The sequence below is a fragment of the Rattus norvegicus genome, chromosome 19, assembly GCF_036323735.1.
Source record: "Rattus norvegicus strain BN/NHsdMcwi chromosome 19, GRCr8, whole genome shotgun sequence".
NCBI lineage: Eukaryota > Metazoa > Chordata > Mammalia > Rodentia > Muridae > Rattus > Rattus norvegicus.
The window spans coordinates 69,287,969-69,314,289 of NC_086037.1; the positions used below are offsets into that span (position 1 = coordinate 69,287,969).

The 26,321-nt window shown below is 49.7% G+C and overlaps 1 protein-coding gene and 1 long non-coding RNA gene across 2 annotated transcripts in view; one reads left to right on the forward strand and one right to left on the reverse strand.

Moving 5' to 3' along the window:
- Positions 1-11,347, reverse strand: part of Pgbd5 (piggyBac transposable element derived 5) — a 65,145-nt gene extending 53,798 nt beyond the window's left edge. Inside the window, exon 1 of the mRNA NM_001106198.1 lies at positions 11,066-11,347. The gene's annotated coding sequence lies outside the window, so the exon portion shown is untranslated. The remainder of the gene's footprint in view (positions 1-11,065) is intronic.
- Positions 11,348-17,266: 5,919 nt separating this feature from the next.
- On the forward strand, positions 17,267-26,131 carry LOC108348970 (uncharacterized). The gene is made up of 4 exons (XR_001842354.3): positions 17,267-17,391; positions 17,926-18,106; positions 20,597-22,418; positions 23,506-26,131. It is a non-coding gene; the product is annotated as an uncharacterized LOC108348970 (long non-coding RNA).
- Positions 26,132-26,321: the final 190 nt, after the last annotated feature.

Here is a 26,321-nt window from a genome sequence, read left to right on the forward strand (position 1 = left end):
AACCAATGATTTTGTCAGCCTGAAAGAAAAGCACATTGGTCCACTGCCACATGCATGGCTTTTTCGGGAGATCCTAGGAACAGTGATTTCCTGCAGAAACATGAGTAAAAGAACCACAAGACCCTGAAACTTTCTCCTAAAATTGCCCAAAGAACACCCTAAGGCAGTGAACGAAGTTCATCGAACCTGGCTCTGGCGAATGAAACAGCCATCAGCCCACCAAGCAAACCCTCACGTCCGTACAAAAAGACAGACATACGCCAACCGGCACGAGCAGCCGGTAGAGGAACGGACGAATGCCCCAGATGAGGGGACCTCCCTGAACCCTGCAGAAAGTGAACATCTCTCTCTCTTTTCATGAGCTCCCTCCCAGTAGAGCAGCTGCGGGCGAGATCCAGGCTCTGACGGGGTGGAGAATTACTACTCCTGAGCTGTGTGGCTGATCCTTTCAACACTCCACAGCTCACAGATCTTTATGTAAATGCCTTTGGACGAAACTTCAGAAGGTGTTCTTTTTATCTTAGAGGTTCATTCTACAGTCAGCTTCAGTCGTGACTTAAGCAAACAGTTAGTCATTTGGGCAAAATGTGTGTTTAATCTATTATGTGTGCATGCGCGTGCGACACTGAAGACTGCAAGCCACAAACCCCTGGACCTGTATGACAGAACATGAAAAGTTTCTGATGCAGGAGATCTTGTTCTTTCTTAAATTCTCGGTGCTGGGGATCAAAGCTGGAGTCTTACCTGGCAGGCAGGCACTCCAGCAAGGCTTACACCCTCCCAGCCTGAAAATCTCTTGTTTGGGGAGTCAATGTATTATTTTCAAATTACTGTGGAGAAGTGGGCATTTTCTCATAGAGTAGGAGGACAAAAAGAGACATAAATAGAGTTAAGATGGAGAATTGGGACTGGATCGATATGGGGCTCATGCTTAGCGTGCGCCAGACCTGGGTTCAGTCTCTGCGGGGGGGGGGGGGGGGGAGATGGAGAGAGGGAGAATGTGACTCTAAATAGCCAACTGATATTTGACAAGGGTGCCAAGACGGTTCAATAGAGGAAGAATGGTCTTTCTGAAAAGCAGAGCTGAGAAAGTGCAAATCCACATGCAAAAGAACAAAGCGGGGACCTTGCATCGTTTGGAGCGTAACTCAGAAGGGAGTGAATACAGACAGAAGCTCAGAGGACACAGCTCTGTGCTGCCCCACACTGCCTGCCAGCCTAGGTCCCGGAACCACCCAGCAGTGGATATGTCTGTGAAAGGTTTTCCTGAATAAGTGCTTTGCAGTCGGAAGACCCGCTCTAACCTGAACTGCATAAAACGGGAAAATCAAGCTAAGCACTGCTGCTCACCCCTCTCTGCTTCCTGACAGCCGAGGCAGCGTGACCAGCACGCTGCCAAGACTCCCCTCCTTATGACGGACTGTGCCCTCGAACCTCCCCTAAGTTGCTTTCACCGGGGCATTTATCAGAGCAACAGGAAAAGTAAGAGAGCTTCTAGGAGAGAACGGGGGGGGGGGGGGGGGGGACACGCTGTGTAGTGGCCCTGATCTTGTCACTGCTTCCTAGCTAGGACCTCAAAGGCACAAAGATAACACAGGCAGGGGAGGAATCAGCAGGATGCACAGGCTTTCTCAGGCTTTCTGATTTTAAGGATACACTTGAAAGTCATTTATCTACTGGGAAACAATACCCAGGGTATATAAAGAGCTCTTACAACTCAATCGCCAGACAAACAAGGAAATGTGAGCAAAGGACAGGATTAGACTGGCCAGAGCGGGCTGGGCAGAGAGATGATTCCACTGGTAAAGTGCTTGCCCTATGGGAATGTGGACCCAAGTTCAATCCCCAAACCCACATTTTGAAAAGCCCAGGTGCGGTGGTGTGTGCTTGTGATCCCAGCACTGACAGGGCAGAGACTGTGTGTGTGTGTGTGTGTGTGTGTGTGTGTGTGTGTGTGTGTGTGTGTGTCCTGGGGGATCCCAGAGGCATAGTCTAGCTGAACCAGTGGAATCCAAGTGAGTGTGAGAGATCTTCTCTCAAAAACAAAACAAAGCAAAAACCCAAAACAGCAGCAGCAAAGCCGGCGGTGAGGGACGAAGAAACACACCTGAGGTTGACATCTGGCTCCGTGCAACCCCACAAACAGGCGCATGGACTGGAACACACATGACCGTGTACTCACACACAAAGAATATTCAAGAGAGAGTAAATAAATAGGAGAGTCGCTCAAATGCATGAGTCACTGGGGCTGCCCAAGTCAGAACAATCGTAGATCCACTTTGCCCTCAGTAGACTTAACTAAAGTCAAGCCCATAAACTAGAGAGAGTGGGGCTCCGGGGACAAGAAGAAATAGCCTAGCAAGCCATACACTGCTGCCGGGCCTGGGACACAGGTGCAGCCCCAAAGGAAAACAGTAAGGGAAAAACCTAAGCCCTTACCGTAGGAGCCGACAACCCCGCCCCTGAGGTACAGACACAAGAAAGGTGAAGAAGACTGTATTCACACAAAGATTTAATTAATTTAATTTGGCTGTGATCCCCAAATGTTAGTTACAACCCAACGCCCCTCAGCTAATTGCTGGACCGCGTGGTATGAATTGAGAGCTTAAGATCTGAAAGTAACGAATTCAAAACGTCCCAAAAGCCACTCCCATGAACCTTGGGAACCACCCACCCCACCCCCAGTGAGGGGGTATCCTGTGTGCCTCAAGGTCACGTTGGAGTTGAGCTCCTCAAGGTTACTGAGTTTCAACAACACAAACTCCAAGTTTGAAAGCACTCCTGAGAAGAGAAACGCAGGATTCATTCACACAAGGAAGCTCAGTTTCGTTTAAAGGACGCTCTTCACAGCAAGATGGAGTCTACCCTTTCTTTTCAACACAGGGTTTCTCTGCAAGGCCCCGGCTGTCCTGGAACTCACTCTGTAGACCAGGCTGGACTGACCCACAGACCCACCTGCCTTTGTCAATGGAAGGCAAGCACAGCCGTCACAGCTGCCACTACCACGGCTCCTCTTACTCTTCTTAAAAATATTTATTTTTTTATGTGTGTTTTGTTTGCCTGGATGTTAAGTATACCATGCACACGCTGTGCCCACAGAGGCCACAAGAAGGCATCAGATGCCCTGGGGCTGGAGTTATAGACAATTGTGAGCCACCGTGTAGGGGCTGAAATCAAACCTGGATCCTCGGCAAGGGTCCTAAGTGCTGCGCCATCTCTATTAAGACAGTTTTCACCCACGACTAATTTCTAATTGTTCTTGCGCCATGCTCTGGGATCCTGTGTAAATCTCTTGATCACCTCTTTCTCCTCCATTTGTCACCTCCCCCCACCCCCCCGACGCTCCCAGGAGACCGAACCTACTTAACTTTTTATCCCAGAGGCTCAACGTGCTTGTGGAATTAATATCTGGAGTCGTGCCTCTGCTGACAGAGACTCATTGGGAAAACTGTCACTGCCCACTTTGGCGGTGGTCCCCGTCCAGCACACAGTCATCCTGCACGCCCCTCCCCCCCACAACCTGGGAGATACACAGCAATGTCCAGAGACGGGTTTAGTTAGCACTGAGGAGAGCGAAAGCGAGTGGGCCTGACATTCTGCTTAATGGGCTCATGAAGCACAGGGCAGACTCCCCACAGTCAAAAAACGATCTACTCTAAAGTCTTAACAGACATCGAAACCATGCCCAGCCATCCACCCTCAGTTATATGGAAAAGTAGAGGTCGTAAAAACACATGCAGGTGGACGGAGGGACAGATGGGATGGCTTGCTCTCCCGGAAGAGCTGAGTTCAGTTCCCAGCACCCATATCAGATCGTCCACAACCACCTCTAACTCCATCCAGAAGCATATGGCTCTGGTTTCCCTGGGAAGAGATACTTCTGCACATACCTGCAGTCGGACACACACTTGCACATAGTTTAAAATAATGAGTCTTTTTTAAATTACGCGTAACTTTTTAAAAATATGAGGCATGCAACGGTATGAATGTGTCTTCAAAGCGTGACATAAGCAACATTATTCTAGGCGATAGAACTCTAGTGCCCGTCTCTAGGAGAGGGAGACCTGGCTGTGAGGAGCAGGGGGATCCTCAAGGTCTTGAGGTGTCCTTCACTTGTGCCTGTGTGGGTGTGTGAATGCACCGTGTAAGTGTCGTTGTGCTGGGGATGCAGGACACATGTACCCCATGTCTGCTACACTCCCCACAGATGCGTGACTGAGTGCAGGACTCCCTGAGGCCAAGGCCCATCCCACCACACATGTGCTGGTTTGCTGTCCTGAAAGGTGATGTTAATCACTTTGGAGCTGAGCATCTGTCCTGATTAGTTTCCACTGTCAACCTGACAGCACCTAGAGTCCCTGAGGAGGGACTTCAGCTGACGCGCTGCCTAGATCAGGCCAGGAGCATGTACGGAGGGTCTTATCCTGACAGCCTTCTTTTATGGTTTTTGCCTTCTATGACTTCCCCACCCTCCCTCAATGACGGAACTTGAAAGTTTAAGATGAAGTAAGCACTTTCCTCCCTCAAGTAGCTTTGAGTCAGTGTCTTATCACTGCAACAGGATGAAAGTACAAAAGTGGCCCCCAAAGCCTTGGTCCCCAAGGCAAGAGCCACCCACTGTGATGGTTTGTATATGGGAGTGGCACTATTTGGAGGTATGGCCCTGTTGGAATGGGTGTGGCCCTGTTGGAATGGGTGTGGCCCTGTTGGAATGGGTGTGGCCCTGTTGGAATGGGTGTGGCCATGTTGGAGTAGGTGTGGCCCTGTTGGAATGGGTGTGGCCTTGTTGGAGTAGGTGTGGTCCAGTTGGAGTAGGTATGACCTTGTTTGAGTATGTGGCCCTGTTGGACTGGGTGTGACCTTGTTTGAGTGGGTGTATCCCTGTTGGAGTAGGTGTGGCCCTGTTGGAATGGGTGTGGCCTTGTTTAAGTATGTGGCCCTGTTAGAGTAGGTGTGACCTTGTTTGAGTATGTGGCCCTGTTGGAATGGGTGTGGCCTTGTTTGAGTGGGTGTGGCCCTGTTGGAGTAGGTGTGGCCCTGTTGGAGTGGGTGTGGCCTTGTTGGAGGAGGTGTGTCACTGTGGGTGTGGGTTATAAGACCCTCATCCTAGCTGCCTAGAAGCCAGTATTCTGCTAGCAGCCTTCAGATGAAAATGTAGAACTCTCATCTCCTCCTGCACCAGGCCTGCCTGGATGCTGCCATGTTCCCGCCTTGATGGTAATGGACTGAACCTCTGATCCTGTAAGCCAGCCCCAATTACATGTTGTCCTTATAGGAGTTGCTTTGGTCATGGTGTCTGTTCACAGCAGTAAAACCCTAACTAAGACACCCACTGATGGATCACAAGCTGGCAGCTCTGTAGAGAGGTGGAAAACTCTGAAGGTAGCCTGGCTGAAGGGAGGTCACTGGAGGCATGCCTCTGAGGGGTGTCTCTTGTCTCTGCCCCTCCAATTCCATCCCCTCTCTATGTCCCAGCTCCTATTAAGGTAAAGTCCTTACTCCGCCACCAGTTCAGCCTGTCTCACCCCAGCCTCCAAGCAGTGGAGCCAGCAGAGTCTGGGACCTCTAAAACCATAAGCAGGTGTCTGTCTCATGACCAAAACCTCTCCTGGACAGGCCTGTGCCCTCACTGTTGGCAAGAGTGCAAACAGGTATGCTTCTAGAACATTCTTTCAGAACAGGTACCCAAACCTCTAAAAACATACCAAAATCATTCCCCTTGATTCTCCTAAGCTGGTTTTATGTTAAGGATCAAGTCAAGAATGTGTCCACGCACTAAGATTCGAGGACAGTCACCACGACATTGACTCAATAGTGAAATTATAAAAGGGCAGTAGTGCTGAGTGGGATGGCTCAGTGGTTAAGGTGTTGGCCATCCAAGCCACGAGACCTAAGCGCAATGCCTGGAACCCATGACCCATGGAGTGTGAAAGGCAAGAACTGCCTCCCCCAGATTGACCTCTGATCTCCATATGCACACCATGGCGCATACACCTTCCCCCCACTTCATACACACACACACACACACACACACACACACACACAAACAACGTCTTAAGGCCACAGGCTCAAGGCTAACCAGAGGAACCAGCTTATTTTAGATTCGTTAAAATTTTAAGACTTGAAAATCTAGTGGGAAATATCCACGAGTCATTAATTGCAATTAAAAATCAGTTCGTCCACTGTGACATAATCTTATAACCTTATAAACATGACTTATGTATTTAGTGTCACAAATGGTTTTCTCCAGATGGAGAAACTGTGGAACTGAAAAAAGGAATTTAATAAATTTTCAAATACAGTCATGGTGTTTAGAAATCAAGGTGAGTTTGACACCCTAGAACTGAGTGGGGGCTTTCCACAGGCCCTGCCAGCACCCATAGCTATACTTCCTGGGACAGGAAGTCCCGCCTCCTGAAAAGCATAGGATGCTCCTTGGGAGAGTAGAGATCCTACCATCTTCCTGTCCCGCCCTGACAGAAGTTGCTCATAAAAGTATACTCCTGCGTTAAATCCAAGAGCAGCACCTCCGCCCCCAACCTAGTGAAAACATCAGTTTTATGTGTTAACATGTTTTAATAAGCCAGGGAAGGTGGCAGAGACGAAGGAAGTTCTAGTAGCAGAAGGGGTCTATGTCGCCTGTCCTGAGGTGTCAGGTGTTGCTAGGCGGACTGCCCTCACAGCTAGGAAGCTAAGACCGTCTTCCTGCGCAGAAATGACGACTTCTGAGTCTGTGTGAACATGAGGTGGGACAAGGCACACATGAGCAGTTACTGATGTGACCCGCACTGGGAGCCCCAGGTTCCCTACTTTGGGCACCCCTGGGATACAGCGCTCCCAGGAAGCCAGTTGCACTGAGCCTCCATGGCTGCCCAACTGTTAGGCAGCACTGCCTGAGATTGCAGTCACAGCTCCCTAAGTCCCAGGTTCCTCCTGCTGCCACAGAGCCAAACGCAGAGCCAAGACAGAAGGTACTGCTCCCCTGATTCCACAGGAAGGCCTCCTGCTCTCCCCAGTCACAGACCCCACTTAACTCTGGTCTTAAAAAGGAAACGTTTTTTGTCTTCCTACCCATGAGTTGAAAAGGCTTTACTAGATGGTATTAGAGGGATTCACGACTGGACAGGACTTCAGAGAACGTCTGTGGAGTGCTCAGCTATAAATGGGACAAGGACATCACACCCCTGCCCAAAAGGGAACATTGGAGAAGAGGAAGTGGGAAGATGTAAGAACCAGGCTGGGGGGCGGGGGACCTGGGGTGGTGCACCGTCTCCTGGACACAAAGGACCACTACACTCAAGAACTCATAAGCTTGAGATCAAGTCAGTCTACGTTCCAGCATAAACGGGGCACAGCACCCCCACCCCAGCTAAGGAGCTTTGATACTCAGTATCTGCTAAGAGCTTTGATACTATCTACTAAGAAAGAGTTCTCTTTAGGGATCAGGTAACTGCTAGGTTGACCGTGCTCCAGTGGACAATCCCACATCTCTGCATATATGGGCGGCATAAATTAGACTCAGTAGGTTATTAAAAAGGGAAGGGAAGGATAGGTAGGGAAGGAGGAAGGAAGAGAGAACAAAGATGGGCGGTAGATGTGAGGGGAGCTGTTCTGGGAAGAGTTGGGGGGAAAGAGTGTGTGAAATTGACCGAAATACATTGAATGGATGCATGAAACCCTCAAAGAATAAATATATAATAAACAAGACAATTACTACAAGCATTAAACATAAAAGACTATTAATAAACCAGCAGTAAGCCAGGTGTGGTGGCCCACGCCTTTAATCGCAGCACTTGGAAGGCAGAGACAGGTAGATGTCTGGGTTTGAGGCCAGCCTTGGTTTACAGAGTGAGTTTCAGGACAGCCAGGGTTACACAGAGAAACTCTGCCTCAATAATAATAAAATAATAATAATTAGGAATCATCATCATTATCTAGCAGTAAACTCTAAGCACAAAAACTCAACAATGTTAATTTCCAGCCCCATCTTCCTCTTATCTTCCCAAGGTCAGGCTTCTACTGGAGTCTCCGGGCAGTTAGCATGGATTAGAGGGGGCCTGTCAGTCATCACAGAAACCCAGCAAAGTTAGAACAGGCGACCGGAGACTGGTGCTGCCTGCTTCTCTGCGTCCTCAAGAAGCGATGGGAGGCCTGCTTGGAGGTAGAAGCCTGAAGGTCAGAGGCGCCAGACACAGCCTGCCTGAATTTCATACTGCTCCCAGGAGAACTTTGCACGCTGCTGGCGATTGGCATAATGGGAAGGCAAGGGAGGCTGACAGCTTGCTGGGCTATTTTGGGGGTTTCAGCTGTAAGTCTAGACCCTGTGCTCCCAGAAAGCAGTTCAGTTCCCTGGAGACTCTCCCATCTACACAAGGGTTAAAGCATGGACACCAGCCTGCCAGTGTTTATCTCTAAGTCTTCCCAAGGGGACCCACACCTCAGAGCAGACCCTGAGGGATGTACGAGCCACTCCCCTGCCATTGCCAGCTGTACTTCCCAAGCATGCTCCATCCAGACCGCGGAAGCCATGGAAAATGGGGATGAGGCTGGGAAGACTTAACAGTCTGAAGGGCCAGGATTCTCACAAGTAACTACGGAATCTCTCCTTCCCTCATCTCAATTCAGCACCAATGGCTCTCTATTATATATACACAAAAATCTCCATGGAGCCACAGAACTGCTCTCCAGCAGTTCAATATGTAATGGTCCCATCATGCACCTCTTTCCTGCCCAAAGACTCAGCAAAGGTCTCCAGGTCTTCAAGGGAGTCAAGCTGCATTCTCCCCAAAGAAAAGAAACTCTCCCCAGCTTGACCACCTGAAGCCAGGCAGCAGTTCACACCATCTGCACACTCACACCCATGCACGGATACTGTTGCCTACAGTGGGGCAAGTCCGCAAGTCCCATAGCAACCTAGAGTCCTATGCAGTCCTCACTAGACTGCTGCAGCCATAGCCAAGGCAAATGTTCTATTATGAAACAATGTAACATTGTAACAGATCAAAACACCACTCTTCCTCCCCCCTCCCCCTACCCGCCCAGTTACATCTGTTAAGCAACTGGGCCACACAGAAGGGAGAGAGGCTGCGTTTGTGGAGGTGGAGAGCAGCAGTTGTTGGAGTGTCCCTGACGCTGTAGCTTTGCAGGCTGACCCTCTTGGCTGAGCGCTGCAGCACCGGCTTCCTAATAAACACATCCATCTCTCCCCATGCTCCTGGGCTCAAGGATCTTTTCTGACTAACCTGGAAATCGGAATCTATTTTAAGCTCTGATAAATCACTTTCTTTGGCTCAACAAGCCATCCACTTTGTCCCTCTCTCCTTTCTCCATGTTTTTCTTGGGGAGCAGGTACCGCCTAGGAAATTCTAAAGTAGATCTAAATTTAAAAGAGAGGAGCACCCCTAAAGCAGAAAAACAACACTGGCCACAATACCAGCAAACAGCCGAGGAGCCTCTGGGTGACTCTCAGGAACAGGCACAAACTCAGTGACACTGTCAGGAAGCAGGATGTGAACCTAATGCCAGTGACAGGCAAGCCTGGTCTTCATGCTGGAAGTGCACAGTGGAGAGACAGCTTTGCTTCTGGACATCTTGACTTACAGGTTACTGAGAAATAAACTACTGGTTAAATCACTACGGCGTGTTTAACCTTCTCAACACCAGGCCCTTCATCTAAAGTAATCCTAACCCAGCACAACATCCCTATTTTGCCCTTTGACTTCAGCTTTGCTGAGCTCTCCTCTGTGGATGGCTACCTTAAGTGCTACAAGATAACACGGGATCGCAGAGGCTCACAGCACAAAGACTGACAAACCAGGGCACCCGGCTGGTCCACTCCCAGGAGCCGATATGGAAAGCAGTTGCCCAGGGCAGGAGGCCCATAAGGCACACTGGGAGATGAAGGGTGGTACAGGAGGACAACTGAGAGTACCATTAGCCACAGCCAAATGGCTGGGCTTTAAAATATACCCACTTAGAACCTTGCAGGGTGATAGTGAATCTCTAATCCAGTTGCCGCTTTGCCCATCCACACTGCGGCCTGGCAAGGTTGCAGACCACTCCCTCCTCCAGAGATGGGCCAACCTTTCCCACTGCCAGCTCCCTGCAGCTAGGTTTCCATACCCAAGCCCTGGAGCCTGCTTCCTGTGCACCTGTCATGTACACTGCCCAAAGTGTGTGTGAGGGAGAGAGAGATGGGGGGAAGGGGGCAGAGAGAGAGAGAGAGAGAGAGAGAGAGAGAGAGAGAGAGAGATTATGCAAAGGGCACTCCCAGTGCTCATTCACACTGATTGTGTGCACTTCACAGAATATGGGATAACCTCTGCCTGCCAGGAAGCCATGGAGCCTAAACAGCGGCCCTGAGGGTCAAATGGGAAAGCACCTTCTACGTCTCAGAAAGCGGAAGCTGAGATGCTGCAAAGCAGCAGTACTCCAGAATTCAACTCTGCAGAAGCCAAGAGCCAAGGGCCCAGAGTGTCAGAGTGGCTGCCCTCAGCTCCAGTCGCCTCCAGATTACCTGAGTCTGGTCCAGACACCTTGAAAGTAACTCGGACTAACACTCCCTAACGCAGTGGAATCACCCTTCACTCCTTTCGGTGCTCAGCGAGGGATCGACTGGCGCCACAGGGAGTTTCTTAGGAAAACAGAGCGCAGAGAAGATCCTGAGGTGCCCTCGCACTGGGCTCTCTCTGTGCTTCAGCGGCGACCGGCCTGACCCAGACACCTAGGTCCTGCATACTGCAAATGATCCAGCCTCAGCCATGCCAGGCGTTTGGATCCCCTCCACCAGGAAAGCCATACTTTACTGACCCCACAGGTGTGACACTGCCAGGCGACGGATAGCCTCTGGCAAACTGCTGGCGTGGTCTCCACCCACGAGAAACCTGAGACCACCACCCTGTGCAGAAGGACTGACTGTCTCTATTTAATCCTTGCTCCCCCAAACCGCTGTTTCCACAAACACACAGGTGCGGGTCGGGTGTGTCTGGAACCAGTCTGGCCCGTGCTCCAGCCTTCAGACCGCGCCCTGTGTCCCTCCATCCCAATGTCCCCGGTCGATCCTCACCACCGGTGTCCTCGAAGCGCGGAGGCGGGCGATCCCTCAGCACGGTGCTCCAACCCCCACCGGTCTCGTCCTCCTCCAGTTCCAAGGGATCCGCGGCGTGGGGTGGCGGGGCGGTCCCTGGAGGCGCTGGGCGCTCGCGCTCATCGTCCGAGGAGGCGGCCGAGGAGGAGCGCGAGGCTGCGGAGGTGCTGTAGAAGGGGTTCCCGCCGCTGTCCGGGCCCGACTCGCCGAACACATCGTCCGAGATGTGCAGGCTCTCGTAGCGTGCACGGGCTGCCTCCAGTAGCGCCGGGGCCCTCTTCCGCGCGCCCCCGCCGCCCTCGGCCATGGCCCCGGCCGCCGCCCGCGCGCCCACACCCCACAGCGCCTCCCAGCCGCACACGCCGGGCCCGGGACCCCCGCCGCGACCCGCGGCTCCCCACCAGCGCAGCCCGCAGCACAGCGCGCGCCGCCCGGCGCCCGGCCGGCCCGCCGTCTTGGCCGCTCGGGCCGCGCGCCCGGGATGCGCCTTGGAGCTCGGGCGCCGCTGGCTGCGGCCGCGGCGGGAAGAGACTCAGCCGCTGCCGGGAGCCGCCGCCGCCCCCACCCGCTGCGTCTCCGCCGCGCCCGGCCCCGTCGCGTCCCCGCGCACCCTCCCCGCGGCAACCGCGTTGCGCCGCCGACCTTCCCAGGCGCGAGCCGTGGACCGGGCCCGCCTCCAGCACCTCCAGCCGCTGCCCAATGGAGAGCGCGGGCCTCGCGGGGGCGGGGACAGCCCGTCGCCCCGCCTCCTAGGGGCGTGGCGCGAGGGCAGTCAGTAGTGGGGAGCACCGCCCATAGGCTCTTAGTGGCTCGCGGGCGTGGTGCTCCTAGCGCTCCGTGCTCTCTGGCCCGCCCCTTGCGCAGCCGCGCCCGGAGCCGGGGAGCTGTCCGCCTAGCGGTTCTGAAATTCACGCTGCGGACACGCTCCAGGTGGGCGGCCCGCGGAGGCTGAGCCGGGTGCTCCCATGAATCTCACGCTGCCCTCCTACCTTCCCCGAACCTTGCTCTGTTGAGAAGCTGGGTCAGACACTAAAACAATCTCTCCTCCAACAACTGTCATGTAAAGACCGCAACCCTGGACTAAGGTGGCTCGTCATTTCTCACAGTCCTTGACGCTGACACCTTCTGAACTCAAAACTGCTTCCAGGAGAACGATCACCACCTGCGCTCCGGTATCGCTTGCGCAGGTCTAGGACACACACATCTGGAAGAGGATTATAAGATCAGGAAACAAACAGCTGGTCACCAGGGCTTCAGCGCTCTAACAATGGAGCAGAGTCCGTCTCCTCTCTTCTGGGGCAAAGTGTGAGGCTGGTCGGCCTGCAGGCCTCCCCTCATCAGAATGTCTTCTCCCCCTCCTCCTCCCTAACACAATGCAATATGTCACACTAATGGTAATTGTGTCATAAAGTCACTTTCACTCCGACATAAAATAAATCAAGTAGATGTGAAGGGCTTGAAACCCCTATTGGGTGTAGTAAATAATAATTACACAAACGGAAGACGATGGGTTTCTATTTCAAAGAATAAGGGTGCCGGGACTCTTCTACCACCCACCGACTGAGCTTTTCGTTCATGTCTTCCTATGCCCAGACCCTGTGCCCTCCAAACCCAGGTCTCCGCACAGGCTTGAATACAGGATAATCACAAGCAGTCGGGATGGAAAGAGAAAGGGACTTACAGATCATCCTCTTCTGTGTGTGTGTTTAGCTGATAAGCAAGAAAGTATTTGCAAAGCATTACAAGGCTCTTGGAAAAGCATGCCAAAGAAAAGGGAGTTTCTAGAATTCCTGCATGAAGCAATCTGCCAAAGGTTGTGATTTGGGTACCTATAAACAGACTTGGTTAGAAAGGGGATGAAAAAAGCAGCTAATGTGGGTGTGGTTCTGGTCAATTTGCCAGCAAGGGAGCGTGGGACAGAATAGAAACAGTTAAAGCACAGGCAGTCATTCACTGACCCTGATATGGTGCTCAGACCAAGGAAATACAGGGCCCTTTGTGCTTTCTGGACTCCTCTTCCAGTAGCTCACATGGGCAGCAACAGAAGGAAGAGGATTATATGATCAGGCCTGGGGATTTAGTTCAGCGAGCAAACTGTTACTAAGCACTCGAGAACCCCTTGGTCTGATCTCCAGGAATGCACGAACCAGCTGTGAAGGTGCAAGCTTGTGATCTGAAGCACTTGGGGGATGGAGGCCATAGAGCCAGAAGTTCAAGGTCACCCTTAGGGACATAGTGAGATAGCAAGTTGGAGGCCAGCCCGGGTACAGCAGACGTTATCTCCAAAGGAAAAATAAAGAAAGAAGAGGAAGCAGAGAAAGAGAAGGAAGAGACCGGGGAACAACAGTTTATCAAATAGAAAGCAGAAAAGGGAGCATGCCTTGGTGGTGGAGGCTGGGGAGATGGTTCAGTGATTAAGAGAACAGGCTACTCTTACAGGAACTAGGTTTAGTGCCCAGCACCCATATGGTGGCTCAGAACTGTCATAACTCCAGACATAGGGAATCTGATGCTCTCTTCTAGCCTCTGAATGTAACAGGCATGCACACAGTGCACATACATGCATACATGCAGGCAAAAACATACCTAACATACAAATGAAACATTGTTGCCATTTTTAATTGTGTCTGAGTCTTCTTTATATCTTTAATTTTGTATCGATTGACTGATTCTTTCATTCACTCACTTGTTAAGGTGCTTGGGATTGTACTAAGAGCCTTGCATGCTTAGTAACAATTTGCCGGCTGAACTGGACTCCTGTGCTGTATTCTGAGCCCCTGAGCCTCCTCTTACAGTGCACCGCCTTAGGTTGTCTTGTTTTGTTTGTTTTCCCGTTGACATGATAAGATGGTCTGACAGGAGCTGAACTCTGGTTCACAGCTGAAGGGCACAGCACACGATACATGCCACCATGCCAGTTTCTCATACTAGTTCTGGGGAGCAAACTGAAGTCCTTGGACTTGTAAAGCAAGCCCTTGACCAACTGACCAACAGTTCCATTCAACTTGCAGTCTGCTAAGCTGCCGAGGCAGCCTATCCCAGAACCACGCCCTTTTTGGATCAGCATTTAAAGCCAACCAATACCACACACTCGCCCCCCACCCCACCTCACCCCTGTCACCAGTTAATTAGAATTAACACCAGGGAGGTTGGGAAGCAAGAATCCAGGGAAGGACATGAAAAAGAGGCAGGGAAGTGGTTTCTTATCCTGAGGATTTTTTTCCTCCTTGAGCTGTTTGGATAATTTACATTCCCGTGTGACAAACTAGGGCAGTAGATCCCTGCTGGGGAGCACAAATATCTCTGATTAGTGTTTCAACCTGCCTTTCTCTTTCTGGGGTTTGAAATGATTTTTTTTTCAAGTGAATATCATGGAATGTTGAGAGTGAAAAAAGTATTGCGAGTTAGGTTTTTATATTCTTAGATAGCAAGGAAATTTAAAGGATCTGTGCTGATTCCAAAACTTACCCCCACAAGTTGTGGGTTGGTTTTGTAGATAGACTTGCCTATGTTGTCCATGGTGGATTTTAGGGGTGGGTCACCCAGTCTTTCCTCCTCATTCTCCTCCTAAATTGGAGTCTCCCCGTATAGCCCATGATGGCTTTGAACTCCTAGTAATCCCCCTGCAGCAGAAAAACTAGGTGAAGAGTAGGGTTCAGATGGCACAAAGCCTCATGGAGTTAGCAGTTGAGAGAACACAAGTTGAACAGAGGCTACAAAAGCCATGTATATTGGCCAGAGCTGTGGCCCAGGCACAGAGGCCCATGGCAGCTGGATGGCTTCCTTGCCTCATTGTGCTAACAACACTGGGTAGAAGTTTAAGCATCTGATTGGGCATCTGATGCAGGAAGCTGTAGTTAGAATGACTGGAGGGCTGGAGAGACAGCTCAGCAGTTAAGAGCACTTTCCGCTCTTCCAGAGGACATACATGAGTCCAGTTCCCATGTCTAGTGGCTCATTGCTGCGTGTAAGTCCAGCTCTAGGGGATCGAACACATTTCTCTGGATTCTACAGACACATGTAAAAACTGAAAAATAAATTTACACAGTGGACTATGCTTGTATTAATATTATCATTAATGTAATTTGTATTTTAATATTATAATTTTAGACAATATATAATCACAATATTGTAATTTGGAATATAATATTATAATTCAAAATATTATTATGCAAATGAGCAAACATGGCTTAGGTGATATAAAAGCCCAGCTTTTTGTACAGAATGCCCATTTGAATGGCTAAACTTTCTTCTCTGGCTGTCTTCTTCCTTTGTGTTTTAGTTAGGTTTCCATTGCTGTGAACAGACACCATGACCAAGGCAGCTCTTATAAAAAAAAAAAAAAACATGTAATTGGGGCTGGCTTACAGTTTCAGAGGTTCAGTCCATCACCATCATGGCGGGAGCATGGTAGAGACCAGGCAGACATGGTGCTGGAGAAGGAGCTGAAAGTTCTACATCTTGTTCTGAGGGCAGGCAGAGGGAAACTGGCTTCTGCAGGCAGCCAGGAAGAGGGTTTGAATCCACACTGGGTGGAGCCTGAGCATGGAGACCTCAAAGCCCGCCCACACAGTGACACACTTCCTCCAACAAGGCCACACCTCCTAATAATGTCACTCCTTATGGGCCAAGCATTCAAATGCACAAGTCTATGGGAACCAAACCAACTCAAACCACAACACCTTGGAAGTGGGGTTTTTTTTCTTTAAATTTTCTCTCATTGGCTGGGCAAGGTAGTCTATACTTTCTTTTTATACCTCAACATAATATGTTTATTGATTATTTGGGAATTTCACACAATGGACCCTGCTCCTCACACTTGCTTTCCAGTCCTCCCAGGTCCACCCTCCTCTCTTGTGCCAAAAAACTCCACCAAGTCCAATTGATGTTGCCTATATACTCATTAGAGCATGGCCAAACTCCCAGTGGGCAGATCATTAAAGAAAACTCAACCCTACACACACACACACACACACACACACACACACACACACACACACACACGAGGCAGAAGCCATCAACTAGCCTCACACCTGTCATGCCAGCACTCAGAAGGCAGAGGCAAGCAGATTTCTGTGAGTTCAAGGCCGGCCTGGTCTAATAGCAAGTTCCAAGACAGCCAGGGCCACACAGCGAGATCTTGTCTCAAAACAAACAAAACAAAAACAAACAAGCAAAAAAGTTCTCCCACCAGGGATGAAATCCCTGAAAGGCCAAGCTCTATCATGTCACGTGTTAATAAATTGTCCTATATTTATGCACACACAGGCAGACACCAGTAAGTAGACATGATGAGCTTTTCAATAATAAATAAATAAATAAATAAATAAATAAATAAATAAATGGAGTTTGGAGGGGAAAATGGTAGTGAGGGGCTAGAGGACGGACAGAGGGTAGGGAATTCGGCAAACCTTGTAATATATGCGTACAGAGCTCTCACTCTGCTCTGTACTGTATACATGTCTCTGTCCGAGTCTTTGTTCCTGGGCACAAGAACCTGGAAATCCCAGCGGCTTTGCGGAAGCCATCTCTGCATAGTCTACTCCTAACGATGGCTACCTAGGATGCCTTTAGCTTCATTTTTACCTCATCCCACTCTCACTGCTTACCCTTATCTGTACCGAAGCCACGGGATCACACCAGAAAGGTGATAGCTGATAGGAATTACGTGTGCCCTGTGTGTGTAAGGGCTGACACTGCTTCAGAGCTTGGCTCTGTCCAGGAAGAGAACTTTCCTTCTCCCCACCCGTATTAATTGCCGTTTGGGAACCGATGAAGCAGCGGCGGTCGTCGTGCTCAGTTTATTGGCTCATATAGACGACACAGGATTTTCTTTAAAAACTGCTCAAGAACGCGGGAGCCTCCCAGAGAGGAGAGGGGAGGGTGAAGGATGTTAGGAAAAAAATCCCAGGGGTGTTTCCAGACTGTAATGCTGGGCAGCCCTTATGCTACCACTGGGATCACCCTGCTGTCCCCTCAACTGAATCTCATGTACAGTGTGGTGAAAGGCCAGACAGCTACAAACCCATACAGCAAACCCAGGTGGCCCTGTTGGAGATTGGTTCCAATGCTTTGATTCAATCAGGAATCTGCAAGTCCAGATGCTGAAAGTCCTTGTTCCCAATTGGTTTTTGAGCCATCAATAAAGAGGCTAAGAACCAATGGCTGAAGAAGGGGTGGGGCTATTAGAGTTGTCCGAGTAGGATGCAGAGAGGAACAGAGCAGAATCACCAGGACTTATGGGTAGCAGGATGCGATGCAGGAACAGCAGGAGACGAAGCCAATCAGTCAGTGTGAGACTTCAGGTAAGTGACCACTAGCCACTTCCCCTATTGGGCCGGAGGTAGCAGGGGAAGGTTTAGGAGTGCCCAGCCTTTGAGGTAGCCATGACATTTAAAAAATAAACTAACCTGTGTGTGTCTTTCATTCGCGGATCCAAAAATGGCTCCTAGGCAGGTGCACAGAGAGCCAAACTGGTGTAGCTGAAACTCACCGCTACATGTACCCCCATGGGAGAGAAAAAAAAAAAAAAACAAACAGAAACACTCAAATAGGAATTTTCTTAATACTTAGTTCAATTTCTGCCCATTCCCCATCATCCTGCCCGGTAACGTCGTCAGCCACCCCACTTCCCAAAATTCTGCGGTTTGTATGTAATCCCACCATTCTCCTGGGAATTCCATTTCAGGACAAAGTGAGGAATCGGCGAAGGCTCTGGCAGGAGTCAGGTGTACCTCAGAACCTGCTGTTGCCCGCTGAAGCTCTTCCCAAGACTCCTCACAGACACGCGGGACCCGTGGGACATTTATTCCTCTTCATTTTTCAAACTCTTTCTGTAGACGCTGCTCTTGGCCCAAGAAGACAAACCAAGACTTCCCCCACCGAGACCTCGGGTCTCCGACGTCCTTCCCCTGCTGCCTAGCCAGATGCCCGGTCTTGTCTGCTAGACCAAAGCTGGAAGCCATGAACTGCTATGCTTCTGTGCACAAGGAACTGGGCCTTCATTATAGTATGTAAGAGGTAGGGATGCCATGAGGGCTGGGAACATGTTGAAATGACATCACAGAGTTGGGGAAAATACCATGCGCTCTTAGTTACCACATGGTCCATCTTAGAGGGCGCATCAGTGTTTTAGATAATTGCTACATTTTATATGCACATATGTAAATGTCATGCAAATATATGCAAATATAGACAGAAAGACAGATGTGCAGAAATAACATATCAAGAAATTTAACAAACTTTTTTTTTTTTTAAATACTCATTGCAAGCCCCGTCTTCTACCTCCTGGCAGCAACAGGGTGGGCCCTATGCTTCGTGGGAGGCCTGCAGGGCACAGAGTGCCCAGGGGACTGCATTCCACTACAGCAGAGACAAGGCCATTCCTCGGCAGCAGAGAAGCTACCTTCCCTGCTCCAGGCTCTTAGTGTATGCAGGCTCTAGAGAGAAGTGCCATCGAAGGTGGCAGTGGCAGTGTTTCAGCTCCAGAAACGTCACATGACTCTGACCTCCTCCTCACCAGCCCCCTACCGTTCCCAAGCCAAAGTCTTTTTTTTTTTTAAAGAGTTATTTATTTTATGTGTGTGAGTGCACCGTCGCTGTCTTCAGACACACCAGAAGAGGGCATCAGACCTCATTACAGATGGGTGTGAGCCACCGTGTGGTTGCTGGGATTTGAACTCAGGACCTACTGGAAGAGCTCTTAACCACTGAGCCATCTCTCCAGCCCCCAAGCTGAAGTCTTACTGACTCCAAGTTGAAACATAATCACTTGTTTCCATGATAAGTAGTAAATTGCCCATCCTGAGAATCAATGAATTAATGTTTTTTTTCAAATATTAACACTGTTTTGTTAAGGGCATTCCCTTTGGTTGTGAAATCTTGTGTTTAGAAAGATGACGGCAGAATGGGGTGAGTCCTTTCCAAGTGTCGGGCAGCTCCCTAATGTACCTCGCCGCCTCACTGGTCTCAATGTGTTCCTCAAGTGTCTGCGCCGGGAACCTAGCTGCCAGTGCAAGGGTTCGATTTCTGTTCAGGTTATAAAGACGGGGCTGTCGACTGGGGAGGGCAAGAAGGTGTGAACGAGTGGAATTCTTGATTTTCAGCTGCTTCAGGGGCTTCAAATGACTCCAGGGAGAGGGGTCTTCTCCTCATTCCCTCATAATGCTCCCTGTCTTCCTATCCTGACTCAGACACAGCTTCACCGTGGGCAACCCACAGTGGTCCAGGGCTGCCCTCAGAAGGGCCAGGAGCTCGGTGTTGCTCTGCTGCCCTTGTCCTGCAGTTGTGAGCAGTTTAGCTCTGTGCTTGTGTTGTCTGGTGAGGCTGACGGTTCAGTGGTGAGGGAGGGAGGCCTGTGCACGATGAAGGGAGGTCCCAGCCTTCTCCTTTCCAAAAGGAATTTGCTCCTCTGTAGTAAAATTGAAACCAAAACAGAACAGGAGTTCAGAGGTGAGAGTGAGTCTGGCTGCTCCTCCTCAGCCCCTTTCCTGGCCCCGCTGATGTCATCGTCTTCCTCACGTGCATCCTGTCCTCTGATCTCCGTTTCTATCAGATCAGATCAGGGAGCACCCTACTGCCCTGGGACGGCAATTCTTGGCTGTCAACTTTACTACATTTGGAATGAACTAACCCCCCCAACCCCCGCCCCCAAAATGGGGCACACGAGAGTGATTTTTTGCCTAATTTGAAGAAGATTCACGTCTAGTCTGCATACTTGAGGTGGGAAGACTCTCCTCTAAGCTGGGCCACACCTTCTGGTAGAAGCCTCTTTAAGGACATGGAAGAAGGGAAATTTTGCACTTGGGCTGCTTGCTTTTGCCTTGCTAGCAAGTCTGTCCCCTGACTGGCACCAGAGTGTACTTCTTTGGGATTTCAGTTATTCTGAAGACAAGCAGAGACGACTAGCCTCATGGACTGGCTAGCCACTGGATGTTTGCACCTTCCATTACTAGACAGCCATTGTTGGATTGGCTGGACCACAGCCTATAAGCCATTCTAATAAACACACACACACACACACACACACACACACACACACCACATATATATTATATTATATTAAATAATATAATCCTATATTAACTTACTCTCTCCATCTTTTAAGAGAGAATTTCTCTATGCCAGGATGGACTCAGAATCCCTATATAGATAGCTAAGGGTGGCCTTGAACTTCTGATCCTCCTGCCTCAGCCTTTTGGGTGCTGGGACTATAGGTATGTGCCACTGCACTCAGTTTATAGAGTGCTGTGGATTGAACCCAGGGCATCATGGATATTGGACGTGCATCCTACCGGCCGATCTAAAGCTTCAGGTCCCTTTTACTTAATGACTTCTGCGACGTCTCTGTCTCCAAACATTTTCCACGGTATCAAGAGTTCTGACCTCAGCACGTGGATCGTGGGACTAATGGTCACGATTCAGCTACTTACGATGGGCCAATTGCATTTGAGACTAATACATGCCTATTAAAAAGCTAATAATTATATCTTTTTTTGTTTTTCTCCTCAGTGTATACTAACACGTATCTGTAGCTTCCTGGTGAAACGTGCTTCAGATGAACACCAAGTGCTCTCCCATAACTCCACACATCCACAATCAAAACAAACCAGCGGCCTGTAATTCGGGACCTGACCACCTTATGTTCAGTGACAGAAACCACCTGCCTGGGGCTTTTCCCTTGTTCTAACCCAAAATTAACAGGGAGAGGAACGGAACACTTGGGCATCTCCGTGGAGTTTGTTTTTTAATCCTACTTGATGCAGCCGTCCAAACCTAATTAGCTGCTGGCTACACAGAGCGGGGATGAGGTTAATTACATGTCACTAGCTGCTGTGGGTCCCTTTCATTGTTGCTAGTGTTTCTGTTATTTTTACACATAAGAGACAGGCTTCATTCAAAAGCCAAACTCATCAGATGAAAGGTATTTGCCAGGCATCTCTGTACCAATGCACTTTTAATTGGTTAAAGAAAGACCCAAGGACAACATTAATAACCATCTGCTTACTTCTCTGAAGAGCCTACCTCTCTGTTCTGTTTCCACTGGGGGCCTTTCTCCAGGAAAAATCCAGAATGTTCATAACGTGCTCATCCCACCAATGCTGCTGTCAAGACGATCAGAGCCACAGCCCAGTGATGCAGCCTGCGGCAGCCTGAGGTTAGGGACCTCAGCTCAGGCAAAACCGGGTCCTTAGCTTTAATGCAGGAAAGACCTTTGGATGAGTCAGTACAAGATGAGAGCTGGAATTTATGAAAAGATCTGAATACGGATTTAAAGCACGAGGGTCAAGAGTGTGCAGATTCTTAACATTGTTTTTATGTGTATGGGTGTTCTGCCTGCCTCTTGTGTCTGCACACCACGTGCATGCCTAGTGCTCCTGGAAACCGGAAGAGGGTATCAGATCTCCTGGAACTATTGTTATAGACAGTTGTAAGCAGCTGTGTGGATGTTGCAAATCAAACCAGGGTCCTCTGGAAGAGCAACTGGTATTCTTAACTGCTGAGCTATCTCTCTAGCCCCATATGCAAATTCAATAAAAGTTTAAGTTCGTGTTGTTGTGTTGGGTCTTACAAATCCTGGCTCGTCTAGAATTCACCATGTGGCCCAAAGTGGCATCTCACTCTACTCTTGCCTTAGCTTCCTGTGTGCTGGGATTCTGGTTTAAGACAATACTCCTGTGTTTGTTTGCTTTGCTTTTGTTTTGTTTTGTCTTCTTGGAGACAGGATCTCACTGTAACCCTAAGTAGCCCAAGACTGACTGTGTAGACAAGGCTGGTTTCGAACTCGGAGAGATCCTCCTGCTTCTGCCTACTGAGGGCTGGGATTAAAGATGTGTGCCACCACGCCCAGCTTAAACGCATTCTACTGTAAGTGCACGTATGCCTGTGGTGACCAAAAGAGGCTGCTGGGTTTCCTGGAGCTGGAGTTAGAGGGGTTGTGAGCCACTCCACCTAGGTACGTAGATCCAAACTTAGGTTTTCTGCAAGAGTGGTATACACTCTTACGCGACGAGCCATCTCGCCAACCCCAGCCCAGATTTTGTTTGTTTGTTTAAGATTCTAGAGTTTCACCAGGATATACTTTAAGAACCCACTTTCATCTTAATTGTTCAGCCGATTTTATATGATGTACGAACTAAAATTAATGTCATCAAGGAAACATGACAGCAGGGAGGCTGAATGTCCATTATGTTCCTGAAAGCATCAGGGGGAATCCAGAAATGTGAAGAAAACTGAAGAGGCAACATTTCCAGTGCACTTACTGTTGCTGCTGGCCACATTGAAGCCTTTACCTTGGCACCACATTTCCAAAGTAGGAAACGCACAAGAAGAGGTAAGCTAGTCCGTTCTCCTCTACTTGGTGTAATAATGTATCCTCTGGAAAGGAGCAACCTCAGCTGAGGAAGGGCTTTGACGGGATGATTTGTAGCCCTGTCTGTGTAGCATTCTGTTGATCGCTAATTCATGTAGGAGGCCTTGGCCTACAGCATCATCCTTAGGCTGGTGGGGCCGGGCCGGTGGGCCTGGGTTGTACAAGAAAAGTAACTGATTGTGAGTCAGGGAGCGAGCCAGGAAGCAACATCCCTCCATGCTCTCTGTTTCAGTTCCTTATCTCCAAGTTCCTGCCTTGGGCTCCCTGGATAATAACCTGTAGGAAGAAATAAACCCGTTTATCCCCAAGTTGCTTTTGGTCATGGTCATGACGAAAGAGGTCATGAGAACTCAGCTAAACCCCAAATCCCATGGTCAACCCAAGTGTGGTTCAAAATTAATTTGTTATTTTTGAGATACGTGATGGTTAGTCTTCACTGTTAACTGCGCTGGTTTAGAATCACCATGGAGGGGTTGGGGATTTAGCTCAGTGGTAGAGCACTTGCCTAGGAAGCACAAGGCCCTGGGTTCGGTCCCCAGCTCCAAAAAAAAGAAAAGAAAAAAAAATCACCATGGAAACACACTTCTGCAGGTGCCTGAATGTGTGTGTGTGTGTTTTCAGAGAGGTTTGTCCGAGATGAGAAGACTCACATTGACTGTAGGCAGCAGCATTGCCTTAGCTGGGGTGGGAGGAGTAAGCTGAACACTGGCTTTCACCTCTCTCTGTTTGGATACAGTGGATACAATGTGACCAGCCACCTGCTGCTCCAGCTGCTGTGCCTTTCCCCATGATGACTGTAGCCCTTCAAACCAGGAGCCAAAACAAATACTTCCTTCTTTAAGCTATTTTTTTTTTTTATCTAGCATTTGGTCATAGCAACTAGAAACATAGTAACTAATACACGGGGTCTTGCCTGTAGCCCAGGCTGACCTCAAGCTTGTGCAGTGCCTCTTGCTTCTGCCTCACCAGGGTTGGGATTACAGGCATGAGTCACCATTCCCACATCCAAAAATTAACTTGAAAATAAATGTACTTTTATTTGTTACAGAGTTATGGACTTTCAAAGACAGGATTATCACAGCATGACACCGGGCCTGCTTACAATGATCTAGATGCCGAGTGTTTGAGGATTACTGAGCACACAGATTTACAAAGCATCCAGGCTGGGAGTGGAGCCCCGGTCAGCCAGGCTGGGAGTGGAGCCTGAGTAACATGGATGGGTCAGTCAGGCTGGAAGTGGAGCCTTGATGAGATGGATGGGTCTGCAAGAACACATCAGGACACCTATGATAGTGACTTTCAGAAGCCATTTGTCTACCTCACTGGGGTCTATTTAACCTTGCCAGTGTAGATTCTAAGAGTTAAAATGCAACTTAAAGTTTGAGGCCCACTACACAACTGGGGCCGGAAGTGATGAAATCATCACGTCAATGTTGACACATGTGATTCTCCTGCAGTGACTCCAAGCAACAGGACACGGTGTTTATAATGACTGCAGTTAAAATGCAAAATTTCCATAACTTCACGTTCAGTGACTTCATTCTCAAAGGCTGCAGACCGACTGGACTTTGGCCACTACTATCACTGGGAAGCTGTAATCTAGAATCTAGAGCTGTGTGGAAGAAGCGGTCTCTGGACTGTCTAGGAACTCCGATGAGCCTGTGTCCTATAAGGACTTTCCCAGGAGGGAAGGGACACCCACAGCCTTAGCCCTGCCTTTGGGTCAGCCTGCCTTTGCCATCACAGTTCGGGCGTGGCTCTTCCTCATGTCCCCAACCTGGGAACCTCTTGTTTAACCCACAGGTAGTGTTTTTCCAATGGCCTCGTTGGCACACAGGAAAGTGTCAGATGGCCCTGTCTGCAGTTAGCAAGAGTAGTCATAAATCATTTAACGGCAGGACACACAGGGGTCACCCTGAGAAGTGTACTGTGAGAATTCCACTTACTATGTGATCCCTAAGCCTAGAAGATAAAGCCAACTGCTCGCCCAGCCACACAGTGTGTCTGATACAACTAACGAAGGACCCCTGCACCCACATGCACAGAAACAGTGTGAGGTTAAATCACACCAAGAGTCAAGGTTGGCTGGGGTGTGGTTCAGCCGGTAGGGTGCTCGGTTTGAGTATTCAGGGCCCTAGCTCCTATCCCCAGGACCACATAAAACAGGAATAACAGAGCACACCTGGAATCCCAGCACCCGGGAGCTGGGGGGCAGAAGGACTAGGAGGTCAAGGTCACTCTTTGTTAAGTGACTTTGAGAGGCTGTGTGCCAAGGCTTGGTGTAGACTGAATCTGGGACATCCCTTCAGGATGGTCCCCAGCTCCGGGGTTAGGAAGTGATTCCATCACGAGGGCTCTGCCTTCACAGAAGGATTGAGCCAATGACAGGTTTGAATCCTGAATAGATGGTTGGGAGGTGGTGGAACTGTGGAAGCTGGGGCCTGGCTGGAAGAAGTAGGTCACTGGGTCACTGAGGGGTGTCTCGTCCTGACTCCTCCCCTTTCCTGCTCACTAAAATCTGAGGTACTCCACTCCACTATGCACAAAACCGTGGGGACAGTGAACAAGATCAACCTGGCCTTCCTTCAGTTGTCCTCCTGAACTCCTGTTTTATCAGTGAGAACGCATCCTCAAATAAGGATGGGAGGAAAACACCGACACACAACAGACCTCTTTCCTCCTTGCAGTGACCAAAGAAAACAGGCAGCTTAAAGGAGGACAGGTGGATTTTGGCTCACATTTTGGGCAATATGATCTAGTATGGTATAAAGCACGGTGCCAGGAACACCAGACCCAGCTGACCGTGTTGCATCCCCCAGGAGAGAAACCGACATCAGGGAGGAGTTTGGACTTATCAACCAAATGTCAGGGTCCACCCACAGTGACCCACTTCCTCCAGTGAGACTCCACCTTCTAAAGGTTTACCAAGCTCCCCCAAACAGGGGGGCATTTTAACATTCAAAGTATAGCAGTGTGCCGTATCCTATGTGTGCTGGATGGAGCGCCGTGTCAGGTTTGCTGACACCAGGGAGCCATGGTGCTGTAATGTTGTCCTGGCTACAGTATCGCTCATCATTTGAATTTTTTCAGCTTTATTATCACGTCACAGGACCAATTTGTGCACGCCGTCCATCACAGACTGAGATGTGGTCACGGGTATGTGGTAATTCACAAGAACATTCATCCTCCGAGGAGTTGCCCGCAAAGGGGGACTCCTGAGCAGAGAGGAGCAGCAAGCAGTCTCAGAGTTTACAGATGGAGCTGCGTCTGTCTCTTATACAACCTGCTCTTCACAGCCAGGGCTCAGCACAGCACAGGGCACCGGTGATGGTTCTGACTTACCCCTACCTCACCGCCTACACCCTGGGTTCTCAGGTGTGGGGACTTACGGCGCTGAGATAGGGCCCTGACTCAGCTGCTGTGATTCCGTAGGAGACAGACGCTTGTTCTCACAGCCTGAGCCAACGCTGACATCCTAACCTTTCTGTGTCCCAGTGTCCCGGGAGGGATGAATGGAGAGACACACAGCATGCAGACAGCAATCACAGCCTCCCCCCGGAGCAAGCCCAGCTGCCTTGAGCGACAGAAATCACTGTCCGGGTCAATAATGCAAAATCAAGAAATAATGGCTTTCGTTGTCTGAGATAATAAAATGACAGCACCAACCATATCCGTAACCTTTAGCAGACATTTACTTTGAGAATCAAAACCATGGTTTTAAAGGGTTTTATCAATGAGTGGCTCCCATAGGCCCCCTGCACCCCCTCCCACCGCCCCATGAAAGAAAAGACAGATCTGAGGTTCAGGGAACAGGCTTCAAACTTGCCACTATCGAAATTGATTCCGTTTGACCCAGTTTTGCTT